This window comes from Anguilla rostrata, chromosome 9 (assembly GCF_018555375.3).
Source record: "Anguilla rostrata isolate EN2019 chromosome 9, ASM1855537v3, whole genome shotgun sequence".
Lineage (NCBI taxonomy): Eukaryota > Metazoa > Chordata > Actinopteri > Anguilliformes > Anguillidae > Anguilla > Anguilla rostrata.
Window position 1 is genome coordinate 2,658,214 of NC_057941.1, and position 24,287 is coordinate 2,682,500.

General features: G+C 48.3%; 1 protein-coding gene across 4 annotated transcripts in view; it reads left to right on the top strand.

The window, feature by feature from the left end:
• fstl4 (follistatin-like 4) overlaps positions 1 to 24,287 on the top strand; it is a 247,226-nt gene that overhangs the window by 13,494 nt on the left and 209,445 nt on the right. For 3 of the 4 annotated variants that reach the window (XM_064349753.1, XM_064349757.1, XM_064349755.1), the window contains one exon: positions 9,122 to 9,229. The exons of the other annotated variant lie outside the window; for it this stretch is intronic. The gene's annotated coding sequence lies outside the window, so the exon portion shown is untranslated. The remainder of the gene's footprint in view (positions 1 to 9,121; positions 9,230 to 24,287) is intronic. 4 annotated transcript variants of the gene reach the window in all.

Here is a 24,287-nt window from a genome sequence, read left to right on the forward strand (position 1 = left end):
TATTCCTCTGGGAGCTTTTTTTTTTTTCTTTTTTTTGAAGTGCCGGTTATACGAAGGCTCATTTCACACACGCCGCGATGCATTCGAACATCTTTTGGATTCAATTACATGCCAGATATGAAGCTGTCTGTAAGTGCCGTGGATACTGGTGTTGGATCTAACGACTGCGGCAGTGCTGCGAAATCTACTGCAAGATGTGGGGGAAACTCGTAGAGAAATTCTCAGATTCGGTGTCCTAAAATGAAACCCAACAAATGAAAATAGCCTGGTTTATATGCCTTTTTCCCCCCCCCCTCCCTCCATTACCATTTTTTTCAGAATCATTCTCATGGAAGACATCAGAAGTCACTAATATGGGTCTCTCAACAGCTCATCGAACCTTGAGACAGAATATGAGAGAACAGAGCGAGTAATTTAATATAATGGACAGAAAGAAATTGTTCCTCATTTTAGTTTATTGCTGAACCTTGGGAGAGCAAAAAGAAAGACACTTCATTAAGCCCCCTTTTTAATGGGCCCATCCATCTACGTCAGAAATGGGTCTTAATGGCGGCTCACTATTATTTATATTTGATAAGCAGTGTTTAAGAATGCCCAAGTCTTGGTCAGGCGGGGAAGCGGGTGGTTTTAAAGCGAGCGCTCTGTGCGCAGTCTTCAGCGGATGGGGATTATTAAACTTTAATCTGGCTTTGAGTCCATTCGGCTCGGTGTGATTAGGAAAGGAAAAGTAAGACCGAAATGGGGAATATTCCTGATGGATGAAGGGGATTGGTCTTTGGGAGCGGGAGCAGGACCCCCCCCCCCCCCCCCCCCACACACACACACACGCACACATGCACACGCACACGCATGCACACACACACGCACACATACTCTCACCTATACACACACAAGCACGCACACACACACACACGCACACACCCATGCACACGCATGCACACACACAAGCACACATACTCTCACCTATACACACACAAGCACACACGCACACGCACACATACTCTCACCTATACACACACAAGCACGCACACATACTCTCACCTATACACACACAAGCACGCACACACACGCACACATACTCTCACCTATACACACACAAGCACGCACACACACACACACGCATGCACACACACACGCACACATACTCTCACCTATACACACACAAGCATGCACACACACACACACACACACACATCCACACGCTCATGCACACACCCACATGCACACATACGCGCACACACTCTCCTATACACACACAAGCGCGCGCACACCCACACATACTCTCATCTGTACACACACCTTTAACTTGATGCTAATTATTCTCTGTTAACTTTGGCTGAGCTATGAAATCGATAGTGTGCGAGAAATTATTCAAATGGCATTGATCCGATTACTCATAATAACTAATAACTCCTAAAAATAGATAATGGAGTCAGCTGAGCATCCGCCCGACCTCTGTAGAATACAGTGTGGCCTAAATGTAAAGTATGTTTTAAAAAAAAATTACCTGTCCGAAGGCATCATAAATCCACTTAGCTCAGGGAATGAGTGACAGGCTGCTGCTCCTCCTCTATTGGCTGGCCAGTACTACTGAAGCCGTGCGTGAATGTCCACCGCCGTTCCGCGGTGTTTTAACCTGACAGCGGTGATGGCGGTGTGATGGTGTGATGGTGGTGTGATGGTGGTGTGATGGTGTGATGGTGGTGTGATGGTGTGATGGCGGTGTGGTGGTGTGATGGCGGTGTCATGGTGGTGTGGTGTGATGGTGGCGTGATGGTGTGATGGCGGTGTGATGGTGTGAGGGCGGTGTGATGGTGTGATAGCGGTGTGATGGCGGTGTGATGGTGTGAGGGCGGTGTGATGGTGTGATGGCGGTGTGATGGTGTGAGGGCGGTGTGATGGTGTGATGGCGGTGTGGTGGCGGTGTGATGGTGTGGTGGCGGTGTGATGGTGTGATGGCGGTGTGGTGGCGGTGTGATGGTGTGATGGCGGTGTGGTGGCGGTGTGATGGTGTGAGGGCGGTGTGATGGTGTGAGGGCGGTGTGATGGTGTGAGGGCGGTGTGATGGTGTGAGGGCGGTGTGATGGTGTGATAGCGGTGTGAGGGCGGTGTGATGGTGTGAGGGCGGTGTGATGGTGTGAGGGCGGTGTGATGGTGTGATGGCGGTGTGGTGGCGGTGTGATGGTGTGATGGCGGTGTGATGGCGGTGTAAATGCAGTGTGATGGTGGTGTGATGGTGTAAATGCGATGTAAATGCAGTGTGATGGTGGTGTGATGGTGTAAATGCGGTGTGATGGTGGTGTAAATGCAGTGTGATGGCGGTGTGGTGGTGTGATGGTGATGTGATGGCGGTGTGATGGCGTGAGGGCGGTGTGATGGTGTGATGGCGGTGTAAATGTGGTGTGATGGTGGTGTGTGTGTCTGTTTATACCCGTCAATTTATTATCTCTGAGCGCTGCATAAAGCTCAATGGCCGTGTTTACAAAATGGCCTTCGGCTTCTTCCTTCAGTCAGGCATTACCCATGATGCAGCTCACCAGGTAATGTCTGCTGGTTTATTCCATAGTGTACGGGCATGGATTAAATGCCCTGTTTGACAGGTAATGTCTGTTGGTTTATTCCATAGCGTATGACTGTGGATTAAATGCCCTGTTTGTCAGGTAAATAAACACGCGTGATAAAGCCCTGTTTGGCAGTAGTCTCTAGTTTATTCCATAGCGTACGACTGTGGATTAAATGCCCTGTTTGTCAGGTAAATATAAACACAGCGTGGATTAAATGCCCTGTTTGACAGGTAATGTCTGTTGGTTTATTCCATAGCGTACGACTGTGGATTAAATGCCCTGTTTGTCAGGTAAATATAAACACAGCGTGGATTAAATGCCCTGTTTGGCAGGTAATGTCTGCTAGTTTATTCCATAGCATACGGCCATGGATTGAATGCCCTGCTTGTTCAGGACAGGGTGATCCAAACTCAGAGCTCTTGCTCAAACCAGGCCTTCGCTGTAGCCATTCTCAAACCATCCCAGCAGTCACGCCGTCGGTGACTGGGCGAAAACCCGCCGACTCCTGGACTCCTCGAGCTGCCGGAGGCTGCCTTTTCCATCTTTTAAGAGTCTGTGGTGAATTTCTCTCTGTCTTCCTATCCTTTACTCGAACTTTTCTCCCGGTCTGGAGTGACTCATCGTTTCTGGGAGCCTGTTCTGTCTCTCTGACCTCCTGAATTTGGGCGAGCGCTGACGAGCACCCTCTCCTCTGACTTGCTTTTGCATCCTCGGCTTTTGTCCGTCTGCAGTCCCCCAGGCTGGTCTGAGCGACATCGCTCCGACTCGATACGCTTCGCTTTTTCTGATTTTTGATGGCTGGGAGGTCTCGGTGTTCTCTGCGGTACTGATCGCACCTGGGAAACAGGGTCCAAGTTTCACGAAAAGAGTGGAAAGTTTCCCGAAGACTCGAAAGTGTCCGCCCGCTAACGGAAGCTGCGCGTCGGGGCGTCGCTTTCCAGCGCGTTGGCGAGAACGAAAAGATGCTCCATCAATACGAGATGTCGGCCTACTTTGGTCAGCGAGTACATCCTGCCCCCGTGCTCTGCTGCCCTTTGGGTTTGTAAATAGCAGGAAGCCTCCTCTGGATGTCCCTGTAGGCAGTGTAATAGCATGGCTCAGCATCTCAACGTCTTTGTAGCTATGCTAAATTCGGATCTGACAGAGTTCCCCCCCACCCTGTTTACTGGGCCATACTTATGCCCCCCCGCTGCGGAACGATATGGCGCTAAAATGCCTCCCTTCCTTGACTGCCCCCTTGTGGTGACGGTCCCTCACAGCGCCTGCCTTTTCGCCTCATAGAATCCACTCGACTGTACTGTACCCCCCTGTTCCCCCCAATCCCCCCCCATTCAGAAATTATGCCCAGGCCGCTGGAATCACAGTATGGGGGTTCTGACAGATGCACTGGCTTCTCTCCCACATTCTAAAAAGAGATTTGCAGCGACACTGCTAGTGACTTATTAGTTTATTAGTATTGCCAAGACATTTTCATTGCATAGTTTTTATTTTATTTTATTTTTATTATATGCATTTTTCTTCTTTCCCCTTACGCGTCCAATGAAGAAACACCATTTAAAAAATATTTTGTATTTGTGTGGTTTTTTTTTTTTTTTTTTGCGCACGGGGTCGTCCCCCCGGGGTAGGGCCCATCCCACGTCGCCCCCCACTGGCCGGAGCACGTCACGCGCTCGGCTGCGCTCGCGGCGAGAAGCCCGCCATGTTCTCGCCGCGCCGCTGCGATCGCCGGGCCCCTAAGTAGCCCATTTCCTCGGCCGCCATTTTCATAATATATGCCGTAAATTCGAGTGCCTGGGGGGGGGGGGAACGGCAAATCTGTGTATTTACTGCCCCGCAGATCAATGTGGAGAGAGCAATATTGACTCCCCTCTGTGCCCCTAATACTAAGTGCATTCGATCAATAGGCCCAATCACTGATGGAATCCCTCCTCGCTGTAAAACTCATTTCTGTTCGCTCTGGCAGCGCGGGGGAGAGGCCGGGGATTCTGCTTTAATTTCGCCGGGTTATTGTACCTTTTTATGAAACGTGGAATGGGGGGGGGGAGTGGAGGAGGGGGGGGGGTCTAGTCAGAAATTGTATTTCTCTCCCTCTCCTCTTTAACGTGTGCTTTCAGTCGATTCGGGGTCCAGCCATTACTTCTCGACGAGAGAGCGCTTTTCCATGAGTGCCGCTCCTGTGATGGAGAAGCATTAAGCGCTAAACGCACCTCTCCCTCCCTCCCTCTCCCTCTCTTTCTCTCTCCCTCACTCTCTCTCTCCCTCTCTTTCTCTGCTCTTTCTCTCTCCCTCTCTCTCTCCCTCTCTTTCTCTGCTCTTTCTCTCTCCCTCTCTCTCTGCTCTTTCTCTCTCCCTCTCTCTCCCTGTTCTTTCTCTCTCCCTCTCTCTCTCTGCTCTTTCTCTCCCTCCCTCCCTCTCTTTCTCTCTCTTTCTCTCTCCCTCTCCTCTTCCTCCCTCTCTCTCCCCTCTTTCTCTCTCTCTCTCTCCCTCTTCTCTGTCTTCTCTCCTCCCTCCCCGCTCCTGTCTCTCTTCTCTCCCCCCCCTGTCTCTTCTCTCTCCTCTCTCTTCCTCCTCTCTCCCCTCCCTCCCTCCCTCCCCCCCTGTCTCTCTCTCTCTCTCCCATCCCCTACTGTCTCTCTCTCTCTCTCCCCCCCATGTCTCTCTCTCTTCTCTCCTCCCTCCCCCCCCTTCTCTCTCTTTCTCTCTCTCCCTCCCTCCCTCCCTCCCTCCTCTCTCTCTCTCTCTCTCTCTCGGTGATGAGCACTTCTCTCCACGGCGGGAAACAGGCTTCACAGGAAACGCATCATCAGAACCATGCGCTAAAAGGAGTCCTTTTCGGGTCGGGATGAGAGGCTGCCCCCCCCCCCCCCCCCCGCGCGCGGCGGCCTGTTTGAGCGCTGATCACACGTCCGGGCCGATGCGTTTGAATTCCGCCGCCGCCGCACGCGATCGGGGACGCCAGCCGCCGTGTGATTGGCCCGCGCTCGGTCATCGTTCAAACGCGCGCCGTCTTCCTGTGTTTGGCTCAGAGGAAGTCCGTAATCAGCTGTGATCTGGGCGATCGCACGGCCTGTATGAGCCAGGCGCTCTCCGAGCGATTCTGGGGACTCCTGCGCGCGGGTGCTGTGTTGATGTGTTGCGTGGATTGACTGCGGGGGTCTGAGATGGGCTTAACACGCGTGTGCGTGTCTGAAACAGGCGTGTACTCTGCTGCGAGACCCTGAAAATCTGTCTTCCTGTTATTATTTATTGTGCTTGTATACACAAACACACACACACACACACACACACACACACACATGCATGTATATTCATGTGTATATATGTGTATATATATATATATATATATATATATATAAATTAACATGGATTTAGTTACATTAATTCCTTTATTTTTGTCTTCTATTTTGTAACGCTCTGTTCATTAAAATAAAATGAAAGCTTACCCATGTTTATGATTCTCAGTGATTTATGGTAATCCTTACGGATTACGGCAATTTTTTTTTTTGGTTATCTCTGCAAAACAACGTCTCCTCGCCATTAATCTGAGCCCCTCCTAATTACCGCGGGGTTCCCCGGCTATTCATTAGCTGGCTGTGCTCTGTAATGAGCCAGATGCCGACTTGCTCTCTGGACCGGACGCAATAAGGGAGGCTGGAAAAATAAAGGAATAAAAAATGAGCTCTCTTTTTGTCGTTGGTGCCGTGGCACGCTAACCGCCCCGCGCTCGCCTGTGCGACTCCGTTTCCGCCATCGTGCGCCGCTGAAGGAGACGGGCCGATTGAAATGTGAATATTTAAGCGCCGTGAATTATTCAGCCCGTTGTAAACAGTTTGTAAAAATCCTACACAGTGCAGCGCTGTGTTTGCAGGGAGCATTTAAAAAAAAAAAAAAAGGATTCTGTTTTCCAGCAAGTTATTTATGGTGCTGTGAACAAACGAGAGGAGAGGCTGCTTTTGTAATTCTGACTGTGTACGTCTTGTTTGGCCCCCCAAATGTTCTCGGTATTTGCAGCTTCAATGCAAAGCAAAAAAATTCCTTTATTCTGGGAGACTTGGCTGGTTTTTCCAGGTTTTGCGAGCTTGTTTACGAAATTCAATTTGCACATGTAATGCACCCATTTTAAGGCGGAAACATCTGTTTTTGAAATTGCCTTCGCGACCCGAACAAGGGTGGTTTTGTTTTTTTTACACAAAGTATGTGAACACTGAATTATATATATATATATATGTAATTCCAGCTGTAAAATGATCTAAAAAAAAAATCATAAAAGAAAAAGTGCTGGTATTTTGATCAGAGGGTTGACCTGACATGGACCTGTGTCACATTTAAGCATGAATTTTAAACAATAGGTCATGACATGAAAAAGACCCCCCCCATTTGCTTAAAACTGGTGTTTAAAGATGCTTATAACATGTTAATGACAGTTATGTATGCTTATGACATATTAATGACAGTTATGTATGGTTATAAAGTTAATGACAGTTGTATATGCTTATGACGTTAATGACAGTTATGTATGCTTATAGCATGTTAATGACAGTTGTATATGCTTATGACATGTTAATGACAGGTATGCATGCTTATGACATGTTAATGACAGGTATGTATGCTAGAAGGCCTTATGATAATGCACTATGTAAAGTTTGACTGCTGATTTTCCGACAGACTTGGCAGCAGACACGTTTCCAGAGTACCTCAAATAGTATGCCTCCTATTGGAAATAAATGCAGGTGCTTTCAGCTTTTTGTTCTGTGACAAGAAAGGTTTCTCAAACCACCATGGAGACAATAATTTTTCACTGACATTTTTAATTGACTTGTTGATAGAAATTACATCATCATAGCTGAGCCAATGAACTTGGATGTTGTGTGCAAAACGAATTGGAAGTTTGGAAACAGGTTTATTGATGTTTGCATTATAGATGTCTGTAGGATGTTTAAACTACATTATGCCTCGCTGCATAACTCTGGAACAGTGTGCAGTTACTGTACGTTGTTCTTAGAAACACTCCTGCCCCCCCCTCCCATCCTTCCGTGCATAATCGATGATGACACAAACACTTCCTGGCAACTGCACTGTAGTCTTTTCATCTTTGGGCCTCTTCCACAGACATGCTCAATAAATTCTCTCCATGCGGCAGAAAAGCGGCACTCATGGATATTTTACACTATATTCACAAAGCATAGTGCCATCAACCCTACTGTATTCACAAAGCACACGTAGTCCTATCAACCCTACTGTATTCACAAAGCATAGTGCCATCAACCCTATTGTATTCACAAAGCATATCCATACCCTACTGTATTCAAGCCCTTATCCATCAACTCGTACAGTAGCTACACCCTCGTATTCACAGCAAGTGCCATCAACCCTATTGTATTCACAAAGCATAGTCCCATTAACCCTACTGTATTCACAAAGCACACTTAGTCCCATCAACCCTACTGTATTCACAAAGCACAAGTAGTTCCGTCAACCCTACTGTATTCACAAAGCACACGCAGTCTGTATTCACAAAGCACACGTAGTCCCATCAACCCTGTCTGCATTAAAAAAAAAAAAATCTGCATGTCAATTGGTGACTGGTTCCAGTCGCGGATTCGCCAGTTCCTCAGAATTAACGGCACATCCGAAACACCTTCGCGCTCCGTTTGACCGAATCAACACGATTCTCGAGTGCAATCAGCGCAGGTGAAGCCCTCAAAGGGGGGTTTGTAATCAGGCGGGGGACGGGAAGGCTTTCCGCTCGTCTCTCTGACCTTTTTATCTTTTCTGAAACAAAAGTACGCTCACCCCGCTCGGTCTGCCGCTCGCCAATCAGCGCAATCAGTTCAGCGGGTCGCTCTGCGAGGCGGAGGTCGGATGGCGAGTTGCATGCTGGGACTTCCTGCGCGCGGCCAGTCGATCGGGTGCCGCGGCTTTGTTAAATTCCGGTCTTTGAAAGCCGCTCCGTTCACCTCGAGTCTCGCCGTCGGCGGCGTTTGCTCTGACACGGCGAGGTCAGAGACGTCGGCTCTCGGGCGAGAGAGAGCTTTTGCGCCGCCGTGAACTTCTCCTCCATTAACGGGATCTGCCGGGGCTGCCGCTCGGCTGGCCTGGCTGATTGATTTAATCCTCGCCGCGCGGATATGAGGCCTAGCCTGTGATTTAGGAAAAGGAAAAAAAAAAAAAAGCAGGTGGTCAACAAAACTAATTAACCTTTTTCGCGCTCTTCGCTCGAGTCTCTCTACTTCCCGTGTCACCTGCTCACCTGTTCACACGGAGGAGCCAATGGGAGACTTCTGCTGAAGCCTCACGTCCTCCGATTGGACAAAAGGTGAAGGGTATTGGCCTGCCATTCCGTGCCCTATGACAGAAGCTGGCCTGATGGCTGGTAGTGGTCAGTGAACGTCATTTAAAGTTTTTCAGCGAGGTTGTGGGGGTGGAGGGAAGGGGCGGGGGTTAGGAGGACGGCGGGATGGGGGGGTGGGCAGTGGGGGGGGTCACCCCTGGTTCAGAGCGATTTTTCCGCGGGGCTTCGGGGGAGTCATGCCTCTTTTTTTTTTTTCATAACTCAGGAAAAGCGCGGGACGGGCGAAGACGGTCGCCTGCACTGAGCCGGAGGCCCGCGCCAGAAGATCGTCGTGACGACGGCTTCCACGACAACAAGCGGAGAGCGAATGACGGTGAGCGATGAAAAGGGGGGCTGCGGTACTAATGGAATGACATCTGACAGCCGCTGATAAAGCACTTTGGCGGGGCGAGCTAACAGCCGGCGACAGCGGCAAGGGCAGAACCGCTCTTATTAATGACATCAGATCCGCGCCGTTCCGTACGCCGTCCGGCATCGCCACGGTCCGCTCGGAATTCTGCCGCTCAAAACCTCCGCCTAATTATACAGAGAAGCCATCCTGAAAAAGAAAAGAAAAAAGTCGCGTCAGTAAATTCCCACTTCAGAATCTGTCTCTGATTTTAATTTCCTCAAGTGAGAACGTTTTTTGTGTTGCTTTTCGAGATCGTGCAACACCCTTCGGTCAACTTTGGGAGATATGTTGTGCATTTCCTGGCATAATCGATCATTGATCATAATTAATATTGAGAGGAGAAGAGCACTTGTAATGGCAAACACAGGGCAAGCCTGTAATTTTCGCAGCTGCACCAGCTGTATCAAGACTGGAAAAGAAGTATCTAAAGTAACTAAATCCATGCAAGTTCTGGGCCTTCTGAAGAGAGAGTTCTGCAATGCTGGTCTGGCTGTAAACAAGCACTAAAAAACGAAATATATGCCTGAAAACAGGTGCCACAGATTCTTAAGACCAGCGTGAAATGCAGACACCTCTTCCTTCGACGTGATAAATGTGTAAATGTGTAGACTAAAAAGAATATTCTTGTCATATTTTGTTTATTTATTTTATTTTTTTGGTCTTATTCTTATCTCTCATTATTTTCAGATAGGATTGCAGTTGCCAGAGAGTGCAGTATTTTTTGTTTATTTGTTTATACGTGCAGCGGGAAGCCAGGGTGTTATTGCCATATAAAGCGTGAACAAAGTTTTCCGATTTCAGCAGGAATCTTTCTGCCGTGCGCTGGTCTGGCTGCTGGCATTCCGACATGCCCAGCATTCCAAAGAACAGGCTGAACTTTTTGCCGATATTCCGATCCTAATATTTACAGCACGCTGGCTCCTGCTCCTACCATTATGTCCTATCAAAATGCATTCTTCTTCCAATATGTGCAGTGCAGTCCAAGGTTTTTAAAAGGGCTTTAATTCCTTCATGGATCACCCAGGGTGGATGTAAATAATAATTAATAAAAAAAATAATTACAGCTGACCGGCTGAACTTCATGTTCACGATTATATTTCAAGTCCAGCACAGAGCCAAAACTACAAAAAATGTTTTGGGCTGCCGTTTGAAATCACTGTTGGAACGTTAATTTTACGGCCGATATTGTTATAAAATCAGCCGCAGGATATGATTGGATCACAATAGCGGCGGTATTAGACACACTTTTGAGGAGTGTAATCATAGCCTAATTAACACCGTGATTAGCGATTGTTCTCAGGTTTGCTACACTGAGCTGAGAGGAGGGGAGGGGAGCAGCCATGTATAGTGTGCGCGTTTGGCAAGATTTTAGTCGTGGCAACATTCACTTGCTCATGGCCTACTGACGGTGTGCTCACTGTTTGGGCACACAACACTTTCTCACTTTTTCAGGTGTTTCCTGAAGGTACTGAGAGTGTAAAATAACGTGGGGGGGGGATGGGGCGGGGAGGGGGGCCGGCCATATCAGCACCTGGCTGTGAAATGGTGAATGGGAGTATTATGGAACTACAGTTGTGTGTTGGAGAGCGAGAAAAAAAAAAAAGCGCATAGAGGCTGCTCTCCATCTTCCAGGAGCTTTTATAGAAAATCAATGGTTATGAGGTTATTGAGAGAGAGGGACTGCGTGTCACTGGTAGACGTGACTTTTAGGAAAAGATCTGTTTCCAGCTTCACCGTCAGGCAAAGCAGTATATATCGCAGGGAGAGGCTGAAATCTGGCCCTGGAGCCCAGTACTGCTGCTGATATTCTTTTATGCCTGATAGTTAATTGATTGGCTAATACCCCTGATTGGCCAGAGATTTAACTCGCCTTGTGTCCCAGCTGTAAATCAGTCCCTGATTGGACGGGGAGAATGAAAACCGGCAGCACTACTGGCCCCCCAGGGCCCGATTTGAGTGTCCTGCGTATATAAGATATAATCTTCGGCAGAAATCGAAATGACTCGACGCGCGTCCCGGGCTGTGAATCCACAGAGCAAACCTCATGCTTCATCTCATGCTAAAGCAACGCTTCCTCATCCCTTAACACTGCGCTGACTCTGCTTAAGGCTATTCTGCACTGCTGAGTTACCAGCCTGTGTGCAGGTGTGTTGGTACGGTCTGTGATGTCATATCCTGTCCTGGTGTCCCCTTCGCTCTCTCCTGCACTGGGAGACACGGGGAGGCTTTCCGAGCTCTCTGGGTGCATTCAATGTATTGAATATGATTTGTAGATATTGAGAAATTGTATAAAGGTTATCGACAGATGATATTCATAGAACCTTAACAGCAGAGACAAAGGAACATTTTTACCCACAATGCACGTGGATGGTAAGCTCCTCACGCTTTGAAGGTTGGCTCTCTCTTGATTGGTGGATCTGAGAGTCTGTGGGTGAGTTTATGGCAGCATTCACTTGGGATGGAAACCAGAAAGCATCAGGTTCAGCTTTGGGATGAGAAACTGCTTTGATATCGTTCTGTAGTTATGATCTTGTAATCAGATTTTTTTTTCAGTAGAGAAATTATGAATGCCGAAGCATTAAAGTCACATTGGAAAGGAGGGATTCTGCTGTGCTGGATAAGTTATCTAACGTACACATTACGGAAATAAGAAACCACAAGGGCTTACAAACTGTGAGGACCACGGGGGGAAGGATTTCAGAGGGACGAGGAAACCCTTTTGTCGCTCGCCGGTTTGCCATTTTGGAATAATCGCACGGGCGGCTCGTTTCCGGATGCCGGCAGTCCGGCGCACGTTCCCGCTCGGAGTAACGAGCGGAATGAAACGCGGTCACGACGCTGATTTTTATTGAACCGCCGAACCGAAATGGCGCCTACGCTGAAGCCGCCGCCGCCGCTCGCGGTCAAAACGGCGCTAATGCGCGATCTCGGAGTGTGAGTCTCTCAGGCGGGCGAACAGAAATGTTAATTGATTTAGTCATCGAACGTTAAAATGTTAATGGGCTTGATGGACCAGAAAGAACAAAGCTTGCCAGTCCATCAACAAAAAGAAAGAAGAAAAGAAAATTGAATACCACATTGTCGCCATCGTTAGAAGTAACTCCTGAGCATAAAAGCTGCCACTCACCAGAAAGGCCAGTTAAGGAGAGAGCTGGATGTGTTTGACAGTCTCTCTACAATGTTTTCAAAACACCTCTTTTTTTCCATATCAATAATTCTTTTGATAAATGCCTAGATTTGGGGCATATTTCCTCCTCCTCAGTAGCCCTTGAAATGAGTACCATTTCATGCTGGTATGGTGTAGGTCAGGGACCAGCAACTCACGGTCCTCGAGGGCCGAGAACTGCTGGTTTTCCACCCTCCCTTTGCCTGGGAGTCAGGTGTGAAGACAGTCTGGCCAATCAGTAAGCACTAATTACCCGGGAGAAAAGAAAACCAGGGCTGGATTTGGATTCGAGGGCCAGAGTTGATGATCCCTGGTGTAGGTGATGAAGCTGTTTCGGGGCTGAACAGGGCTGGGAATACCTCATGCCTCACAGAGTGCTGGTGGTGCTTAGATGGGGGGCTCCTCCACATCATTTTTATTTCAAAATCATCACCCTTCACTCATTGGGCTCCAGTTACTGAATTAACATTGAATATTAATATAATTTTCGGAGGGAACCGCCAATACCGTTCATTTCAGTTCCATTTCCACCTGTATCTGCCTGATCGGTGAGACCTGATTGGTTCAGCATGAACAGGAAGCTGTTGGGCTGATGTTCGGGGTCTCCAGGTCAGTAGGTCTATGAGATGGTTGGTTCTCCATCTCTCTCTCGCTCTGCTAAGGGGAAAGATGTCTGCTTTCATTTCACATTCCAGACGGGCAACAGAGCTAATTCCCCTCTGCTCTGTGCTGAGGCTCAAATGCCCAGTTATTTTCTTTGAAAGAGGTAAAAGGTTAGAATACAATTACAGGCTAGTTCAGCGAGGAATAAAGGTCAATAAGGGAAATAATGCAGCCCCTCATTATAGTGCATTTTTGGACTTTATTCCTCGTTGGAGATTTTATTTGTTAGATGTGGAGTTGTGTATGGCGGGAACGCTTGCGGTGAAAATTAGAGGGTGTTGACTGTTGATGAAAGGGCTCATTGTATCACACCACAGGGTGGGGGGGCAGCGGGGTGGCTGGAGGGGTCCAGCCTCTTCAAAATCTGATCTGCATGTCCTTGGCCACAAATTGAGCCGACTGATTTGACTTGCGGAACGTGCCGGAAGAGGCGACAGGTTCAGCCGGGAGCCGTCCGGAGGCCGTGGTTCCTCCCTACTTAGCGCTCTTTGACAGGAAGCAGCGACGCGTGACCGATACGCCCGCGGCGGTCATCAGCGTGACGCCCCGCCCCGCCCTGCCCGTCATCAGCGTGCCGCCCCGCCCCGCCCATCAGCCGAAAATAGGGTTCTGGGAGGCGGCAGTGGCCTGCTTCTCGGGTTACCAACCCCCCCACCCCCCCCGCTCCTGCTGATCCTCTGATGCTCTTTTGGAGTGTCTGGGGTGGCGGACTGCTAAATACCATAACAGCTCAGAGTAATAAAAAACAAAAAAGGACCGATGTCAGGCTTTTCTGGTGTGCTTTTAACAAGCGCAGTTTCACGGGTGCGCTGCACAGTGATGTACACTCTAGGGCTTTTTTATTTTGTTCTCGGTGTCCGGTGAAGTGCTGGTGCCCCTTGTGGTCCGCGATTTATACGACAGCTTTCCGTTCTGACATCGACGCCCGCAGCCATTCCCAAACGGATTAGGGTTCTGAGTCCTGGCAGCTGTGTTAATCTCAGCTCCCTTTACGTGCATTACTTATTTATTTATTATTTCTTATTTATTTATTTATTTGCAGTCCTTCTTTATGTATAAAACCTTTAAGGCGTGAGATCGCAGATATGTGATTAGAATGTTCTTAACTGAACATTCTAATGCTGATGTCACAATCACTGCTGGTAACTGTGAAAGCAGTGGAGTTCTAGAACACCGACTTAGAATGTTGAAAAAAAAAAACATTCCCAAAAAGCCCACACTTCAAAGGGTTAAAATTTCCCCTCTGGTTCTCGCTAGTATCTCTGCCTCTGTGTCTTTATAAGTGAAAGGCCCCCTCCCTTTACAAAATCTGTCATTTTGCACAACAGTAATTATGTCCGTATGGATCTCGCTGGAGTTCAGGAATGATTGACTGTTGAGGTCAGGAAGCTGCGTGTCACATTTTCGTTTGACATGTGGGGGTTAATTCCCTCTTAAGGATTTTGCCCTTGACAGAGGATGTGGGAAAAGCTCTTTTACGTCCTCGTGTGTGAGCCTCGATGCTTCCTGAAATGACATTCGGTGTGTTTGCAGGGCGCTCCATTTTTCCCGTCGAGTTAATAACATTGCATGTCGATTTCGCATTTTTCGCGGGTGATACATTCTTATCAGCCCCAGAGAGAGGGGGGAGGGGGCGCGGGGAGGAAGTGATGAAAGCGTCCAGGCTGAGAATATTTCACGTTTTTTTTTTTACGGTTTATGTAGCCGTTGTGAGCGAGGGCCCGCGGACGTGAGAGGTGCCGTCAGATTTGTCACCCTGACGGCGCGGGTCTTCAGCACTGCCCGCGCGCTCCCAGCATGCACTGGGCCGACGAAGAGGAGGAGGAGGAGGAGAAGGCTTTAATAACCGTGCCTCTAATCTCTGCCTGGCGCCGGCCCCCGCGATGGCGTGAAATTTACCGCCATTGTCAACACCATCGGCCCCCGCTCACCCCGTGACCTTCGCCATGGCAACAGAAAATCACACCTGCGACACTTTCGGGAGTTCTTCTCAAATTACCCAGAAAAAGGCATCAGATGAAAACATTTCCAAACGGGGGTGGGGGGGGGGAACGAAACGGTCCCATCATTAAAAAAAAACAAGTACCGTCACGTGATGGACATCTGCTGCAGTTGCAGCGTAATGTCTGGTAGTAATGCCGTGCCAATTAGCCTAATGCTAACATATGTGGACACTTTGGAGGCCTGGGGAGAGTCAATCAAATGCACTTAGACTGTTTAAAAGCACGTGCAATTCAATCAGACCTTTCCAGAATGCTCCACCCGCCATATTGAGGGACTGGGGTAATTGAGCCTAATTGCTTGCCGTATATTCAGATACGATGGCTGGAAGTGAGAAGTTCTTGCCAATGAAAATTTAGTTTTCGTCAAATGATTGAGACTCTTGGGTTTGTGATTCGGTGGTCAGACCAATATTATAAAGCTTGCCTGTTCAGGCTAAATGCTAAACATGGTCGTACTGTTTTAAGCGTACTAAATTCAGTTCAGAGTGCTTCACTGCATGGGGACGTACCACCCCATGGGCATATCAAAATAGCATGTTGCTACTTTGAGATGACCTTCTACCAGCCCTGGTAATCTAATTTTTAAATTATGGAATTAATTAATTTTGTTTCTTTGATTACGTGTTTATGTATGTAAAAAAAAAAAAGAAGAAAAAAACCAGGACAAGGTCGACTTGGATTGTTCTTGTTAGAAATATAGCCTAATGATTTACTCTTCCACAACCCTCGGACACAAAGGTTTGTGCTTGGATTCCCTTGCTTGTGCAGATTTACCGTTTCATTTACTGCTAACAAGCTGTTTTATGAATAATAGACCTGTACCTGGTCCCATGCAAGTTGACTATATTATGCAGATATGAACAGATGCAGAAACACCATGTAAGATCCTTTTCTTGACTCAAGTTTCTTTTGTAAGTCCTGCGGTATAAAGCTTGCAGTCGGAACGGAGTCTCGAGGGTGTTCCGTCCTCGTGGTATTACACAGAAACTAGTGTGACATCATAGATACGTCAGCGTTCCAGCGTCTCCCGTCCTCGTGGTATTACACAGAAACTAGTGTGACATCATAGATACGTCAGCGTTCCAGCGTCTCCCGTCCTCGTGGTATTACACAGAAACTAGTGTGACATCATAGATACGTCAGCGTTCCAGCGTTCCAGCGTCTCCCATCCTCCTGGTATTACACAGAAACTAGTGTGAAATCGTGTAAACGTCAGCGTTCCAGCGTTTCCTGTCCTCGTGGTATTACACAGAAACTAGTGTGACATCATAGATACGTCGGCGTTCCAGCGTTTCCCGTCCAAGGTCAATGACATCGCGGCTCTCTCTTCTCTTATAATGCGGTACGGAACCGAGGGCGAAGGCCGTGCGTTTCGGTGAATAAAGAGCGGTTATTAGGGTGTGGTGCCGCCAGGCGCGAGGCGGGAAGCAGAACCGGGGCCCGCGTCCGAACGAAGACTCCTGCGGTGCGATGTGAGCATGCTCCGGAAGCAGAGGCTCTCCTGAATATCTGTTTTACCCGGGCTGCAAGCTCTATGGTACAAGTACCCGACGTGTGACTTTTTTTCTGAAAAAAACTCCTTAATCATCGTTGCAAAATATCAGAATAACACCAAATACCTGCTGAATCTGGTGGTCAATTTTTTTATTTTAATAAGTACGTAGGTTCTGTTGCGTATGTACCATAATGGGATAGTTTCTAAACTACACTTTAGAATCCGTTAGGTAGGCAAGGGGACGGGGAAACAAATTCAAATGAAAGAAACTCTGAGATGCATAGAGGCTCCATATAATAATATAAGTATGTATTTTCACAATTGATACAATAAGGGAAAGATGAAGAGTAATTTCAAAATGCAAGTGAGTCAAACATATGTCCTCCACCTCTGGCAGATTTCTCCAAGGAAAATCATTAATTTCTCTCTTTTGCCAATCTCCTATTTTTAAATCAACAATCGTGAGCGCCATTTTTTAATGTTGAATAAATTGCCTATGGATAGTGCTTACACTATTATTATAACCGAAGGACATATTGTTCAGATGGCTCTCAATGACATGTACTGTGTGTGGGGGGGGTGGGGTGGGGGGGGGAGGGGAAGGGGAAGGGCCTTAAAAAATAAGCCTTCTAACAGTGAGATGCCTGAACTCACGGCGCGCTGGTGTGTAGAACATACATCACCGGAGGCATGTCCGTGTTCATGCCTTGCTTCCTCCTGACCCCGGAACAGACCGCGGGAGAGCTGATTGGCCAGCAGGGGCCGGTCAGAAACAGCGGTCCAATTAAATCTGCCAACAAGATTTATGATGTGTGTGTGTGTGTGTGTGTGTGTGTGAAGGTCCGCTCCTGCTCTCGCGGTTGGGAGGTGAGAAGGTGGCTGGGCTCTCGGCCCTGTTAAGTTTGGGCCTCCTGGCTCTGTCCAGGCCCCTTTTAGCCTATGTTATTCAGCGCCTCTTAGACATCCTGAAGCCCTCATCTCCCCACGGATCGGTATTTATTCCTTAATCTTTATGGGGGAAAAAAAGGAAGGGCAGCCATTAGGGCTCCTAATGGTGAGTTTGAGGTGCTGTGTGTGTGGATTTCATTAGAAGCACTGTACTAAAAAACACAGCAGAGAGCTGCAGAAAAACGTTGAAAGTATGACTCATGAGGCCAGTTGCAGTGAGGCGATTGAGAAAATGAACATATCTATTTCTGTTAGTGTAATTGCCTTAGCTTTTTGTTGTTAGGATGCTTTTCAAAACTAAACTGTGAGTATATCATTGGCTGCTCCTTGTCCTAATTGCTGTGGTGATATGATTGTGCAGTTTGGTGTGTGTTTGTGACCACCAAAGATCCTGGATCCATCCTTGATAATTTTTCTTTTTGCTAGTTGTGACTCATTTTATTTCATTGTTCCAAACTCAAAACCCTGGTTTAAGAGGAGCAAAATATTCCTGTCAGAAAGAGGGATTGTTGCGGAGACTATGGGCAGCTTGTATTATATTACAATCGTGCTTTGATTACAGAGGTTTTGTATATTTATGTGGATCATAGTTCGGTCATTCGCTCGAACGGCCGTGAGCCAATGGGGCGAAAGGGATGATCTCTGTGGTGAGGTCATGTGACATGAATGAATGAATGAATCATTGCATGTATACTGTATAACTCTTTTCCGAACGCTCAAAGTGCTTTACAGTGACGAGTGGGAACTCACCTCACCCACCACCAAATGTGTAGCGCCCACCTGGGTAATGCACGGCAGCCATTTTGCACCAGAACGCTCAGCACGCATTAGCTAAGATGGAGAGGGAGAGACGCGATTAAAAGAGAATATGTCAGAGAGGCAGGTGAGGACAGCGTCTATTCCCACTGCATGCTGGGAGACTCCAGGCAGCACCCTGCTGTTTATAACAACACCGAAAACAAAGGGCTGAATTTAAATTCGCCGACGTTCCCGTGTCAGAGTCTGTGGCGGGATTTTTCTCTTCCTTCCCGCCGGACTTCGCTTTATTTCCCGCCCAACAAAAGACTCATTTGTCGTCACTGTACAACAGGACAGAGTCCCTTTTGTGAGGAAAGTGCTCCTTCCATCAGGGTTCACAAAAGACCAGGTACAATGAGGTTTAATAAGAAAGAAGGACTGGAGAGGGGGGGGGTGAAGATGGGAGGTGGGGGGGGGGCGGTGGTGGAGGAGGACATCGAGCCGAGATTGGTCCCGCTTCGCCCGGTGTAGAACTCTTTCCATTATCAGAAGTGTTTGGTTGAACAAAGACGGGGTGTGACAGACACTGGAGCAGATTCACTTTGGTCCACGTGGTGATTTAATATTGAGCCGGAATCAAACCCGCTAGATCAGTGACCGCCCTGGGGAAGAGGAGACAGGGGCAATCTTTCCTGACAGGCGATACTTCCTGTCTTTATTCCCACTGTAATGTGGCTCGCCCTGGTCCCACCTGCATTCCAGAACAGCCCTCAGCCCCCAGAACAGCTCTCAGCCCTCAGCCCCCCCGATCAGCTCTCAGCCCTCAGCCCCCAGAACAGCCCCCAGCCCCCAGAATAGGCCTCAGTGCCCCAGAACAGCCCCAGCCCCAGAATAGGCCTCAGCGCCCCAGAACAGCCCCAGAATAGGCCTCAGCGCCCCAGAACAGCCCCCAGCCCCAGCCTCAGCGCCCCAGAACAGCCCCAGCCCCAGCCTCAGCGCCCCAGAACAGCCCCCAGCCCCCAGCTCAGCGCCCCAGAACAGCCCCAGCCCCCAGAATAGGCCTCAGCCCCAGCCCCAGCCCCAGCCCCAGAATAGGCCTCAGCGCCCCAGAACAGCCCCAGCCCCAGAATAGGCCTCAGCGCCCCAGAACAGCCCCAGAATAGGCCTCAGCGCCCCAGAACAGCCCAGCCCCAGCCTCAGCCCCAGAACAGCCCCCAGCCCCCAGCCTCAGCGCCCCAGAACAGCCCCCAGCCCCCAGCCTCAGCGCCCCAGAACAGGTCTCAGCGCCCCAGCGCCCCAGAACAGGTCTCAGCGCCCCGGCCCATCTCGCTCTAGTGCAGTAATGGAGTTTTTCGCTGGGAGAACGGCAATGAAAGGAGTAATATCTTCTCCTTTAAAACTAAAATAGGATTGCAATTTAAGGATTTGGACCTGGGGCTGTCTGTGTCGCCCCTCTATCTCCTCCTCCTCCTCTCTCTCTCTCTCTCTTATCCCTCTCCCTTCCTCTCTCTCTTTCTTTCTCCCTCCCTCTCTACCTCCCTCTCTTCTTTTTGCCTCCCTCTCTCGCTCCCTCACTCTCTCCTCTCTCTTTCTTTCTCCGTCCATCCCTCTCTCTCTTTTTCCTTCCTCTCTCTCTCTTTTTCCCTCCTTCCCTATCTCTCTCTTTTTCCATCCCTCTCTCGGTCTATCCTCGTCCCTCCCTCCCCCTTTCTCCCCACTCTCTCTCTCTGCCGTCAGTGAGGTCATTTTTGTGTGGTTTTCGTGTACTTGTCAGGAAAATGGAGGTGCATCTAAAGTGAATTATTTCCTAAATTAGCTGACAGAACATGATGGCAAGCATCAAAGAAGATGCGCGGTACAAAATAATCTAATTAGTATCCTAATTATCCTTTAGTTTTTGAGTCATTGCTTTAATTTTAATTGTAGCTCATCAATAGTATGAGATGTGATTAATATGGGAATGAGTGTTTCGTGCTAGTTTAAACATTTTGTGCATAGCTAATACGGTGAAATATCAGTGAGTACTTTTGATGCATGCTAAATGAAATACTTAAAATGACAAACTGGCTGACAAATATCTGGAGAACTCAGCTTGATATATTTTATTATGTCTATCAAGTACTTACGTGAACGATTCAAGGTAGGGTAAGTTGCTGAAGAGCAGTCCTTGATTGTTAATCAGTTTATAAAAATACTCACACACACACACACACACAAATGCACACACACGCGCATGAATGCACACACACACACACACACACACACAAATGGACACACACGTGCATGAACGCACACACACACACACACCCACACAAATGCACACACACACACACCCACACAAATGCACACACACACACACACACACAAATGGACACACACGTGCATGAACGCACACACACAAATGCGCACACACACACACGCGCACACAATTTTCCTGCACAATGTCTGGGTGTCTGTAAGCTACAAAAGCCGCACAAGAGCAGTCTTGTCCCCTCGCACTCCCTCGAATAAAAGTTTCTCGGGTTGTAAATCCAGCTGGCCTCATCCTCCACAGGAAGAGCGGGGGGTGGGGGGGAAGTGGTGGCGGGTGGCCTCCTGTTCTCACGGCGATGTCTTGAGTCCTCGCCATCCGTCATAAAACATATCGGATTTCCCGTTAAGAAGTCCGAAGAGGCTTCGCTGTGACTCGCTTAGCTTTAATCGAGTGAAGGGCCTGAGTGGAGCAGGGCGGACGGAGGGAGGCGAGACGGAGGGAGGCGAGACGGACGCTCTCCTCCGTTTTTACTCCTCCGCAGTCACGTCCGAGACGTGCCTCCTGATGAAATTACCGCACGTTACTGGCGGTGACATCACCGCGGGAAAGCGCTCGATCCGGTTCGGCCGAACGGGCTGTTCTCCCGTGAACCAAACAACACGACCGGCAGGAATATCTGGACTCCATCAGCGATCTTACTGAAGCATAAACACACGTGATAGACAGAGATGAATGCAAGCACACTGCAAAAAAAACTAATTATCTAGCTACAGCAGGCACTCTATGGTGCCAGAAAGGACTTCACAGAGCTAGAGCAGTTTGGTGACCATTTTTAACATGCATTGTTATTTACATGGGGGTGGTGCCTGTATTTTGGAGGACATTGCAGTGAAGTGGATGAGTCTATGGTCACAACCGGGTTCTCTCAACTCAGGGGAGATAAATGGGGGAGGCCAAGCAATTTACCAGAACTGCCTGAGTTTAATACACGAGTGCCTGAGAGTGTCAGACTTTCTTAATGGTGTAAAACTTCAACCGTTGAGCTGTAAAAATGCAGATTTTTTTTTTTTTTTTTGCCTGAGCTTGTAGCTCACGGACTACATAGCTGGATAAGTCTCTGCAGTTTATTGGCTGTTTTTTAATCTGACTGACAGCCCTTTAAACCAGGTAGAACAGAAGGACGGGTATTACCCTTTGAAAAGATTACTGTCCTGCCTGTTGATTGACAAAACTTTAATCCAATTGCTGCCTTGGACAGTTTCTGGAGACTTCGCTAATCTTTTGGATGTCAAGTAGTTCGGTTTTCACCCTTTTTTTCCAGTAAAGAATAATTGCGCAATGTGTAAGAATTTAAAAACTAGGCCTCTGCTCTTACTGTAGTTTCTAAAGCTCAAACTTATGGACCAAAACTCCATAGTGGTTAGAATTTATTCTCACTTCTTTCTCAGCTCTGTGTGTGTGCGTGCGTGCGTGCGTGCATGTGCATGTGTGTGCGTGCGTGCGTTTGCATCTGTGCGTGCGTGTGCATACATGTGTGTGTGTGTGTTTGTGAGTGCGTGCTTGCATTTGTGCATGTGTGTGTGTGAGTTTGTAGGTGTGGCTTGTGAGTGTCTGCGTACGTGCATACATGTATGTGTGTGTGTTTTAGCCAGAGTTTTAGCTGGAGCATGTAGTTTGTGTGTGTGTGTGTGTGTGTGTGTGTGCGTGGGAATGTGTGTATCTGTGGGGGTCTGTGTGAGTGTGTGTGCGTGTGTGTGTTTTAGCTAGGGCTACAGCATGTAGTTAGGGCATGTGTTCATGTTCTCCGGGTGATGGTGAGGGACCTTGCACTCTTTTATCACCAGAGATGGACACTGCATTTATCACAGGCTGCAACAACTGCAGCCCACAGGAAAGGTCAAGGTGGCTCTTCCTCCATCTCCGTCTCTTTTTTATGTCCCCTTTATTGGCCAGTTATCTTCCTTTGTTCTTTTAACCTTGTGCCTTACTTTACTTTTTACTGTTCTAAGAAAAAAGAGGCTCATTTAGATTTGAAAATCTCTTTTGAAAATGTTTTTTTTCATAATTACCATAAATGTTCAAATTGAGAGCACTTTTGGGCGGACGGTTCCTGTTACAATCAGTCTTGAAGGGTAATGATAGTGTTTTGTAGAAGTGTCTTAATTTTGATCCCACTTGTCAGGACAGGCTGCAAGATAATTTCATCTGGTATGTTAGTCATAATACACGCAGTAGATGCTGCCAATTGATTAGCTACTGAATAATAAATCACGCAAATGCATTCTGGCTTGGCCCTTGTTCAGGTCATGTGATTACTTCCCTTCTGTCCTTCTCTGTGTCCAGCAGTTGTCATTTTTTAATCCTGCATTTTAAATCTGTGTGGTTATAGAAGCTGCTGGGTGGTGCATTCGGTTAAGGCACCACACTGGTGCAAGGAGGAGCCTCGCAGTCTTGGATTGAATCTGGACCGTGCCAGTGCCAACTGTGGCTGGCAGCTCCATAGGGCAATGAACAACTGGCGATTGTGTCACCGAGGGAACGGGAAGGTTCAGTCGGTCAGGGGTCTGCATTTCACTGCTCTCTAGTGACCCCTGCTGGTCGATCGGACTGCATGTCAAAGCCCCATATGACAGGTCTTCCTCTGACTGCTCTCTGTGTGAGCTCAGCTGTAGTCTGTGGTGTGAAAAGAAGCAGCTGGTGTCGCTGTGTGTTTCGGAGGAGAACCGTGGATGTCTACGCTCTCCCGAATCGGCAGTGGCGTTCGCGGTTGAACACGGTCGTGGTTGCTGACTGTTACCCATTCAAAATTAGGGTGGGATTTGGACACGTTCAGCCGCATGCTGGTTGCCAAATTTATAAACAAAAATAAAATATTATTTTACATATTTACATATTATGAATTCTCATGAAGGAACATCAGTGTGCAGTGTTTTTCAGAGGTAAAATGAGTGCACCCTCGCCTGCACACACACCCCCCCCCCCCAAATTCTTTTTAAACAGTACTGAGCAGCTGCTTATTGGCAGTTTGAGGTTTCTCGATTCAGGCAGGCATTTCGGTAAGTTGTCAGTGAGAATCGTTTAGGAGTCAGTCAGTTTGCCACAGGACAGAAATAGCACTTTCCTAAAAGGGCTCTTTCATACTGCTGGAGAGTGGAGTGGGGCTGCTGGGGTTGGGGGGGGGGGGGAGCGTGCCAAATCAGTGCTGTAGAATTGGATGAGGCCGAAATCTCGCCAGCGCAGCGAGTATCCTTCAGAAGCATCATTTCCACCGTTACCTTTCCTTTCCGGAGTCCTGGAGAGAGCCACACAATCAATGAGGGAGGAGGCTCGCGGAGTCACAGTGGCCTATGGATTTATTTATTTATTTATTTATTTATTTATTTTAGCTCGATTTAAACATTGGGTTTAATTAGTGTGTGTGTGAGTGTGTGTGAGTGGAGCCCCAGGTCCTGAATGGACTGTCCGTCCTGATTGTGGCGGCGTCCCATGACAGGAACACGCGGGGGGGGGGTTGGGGGGGGTTGGGGTAGGGGGGGGGACGCAATGTCACCTTGAGGGAAACCGCTGGAGTCCTGATGAGTTTCACACGGCCGTCCTCCTCGTTGCCTGAGGTCCTGCGCTCGTGATGGGGGAACGCTCTCGCCTTCTTCAGCATCGCGGTCGCGCTTAATGCTTTCCAGTCCGAAATGTATTTACTTATTTATTAGGGTTTA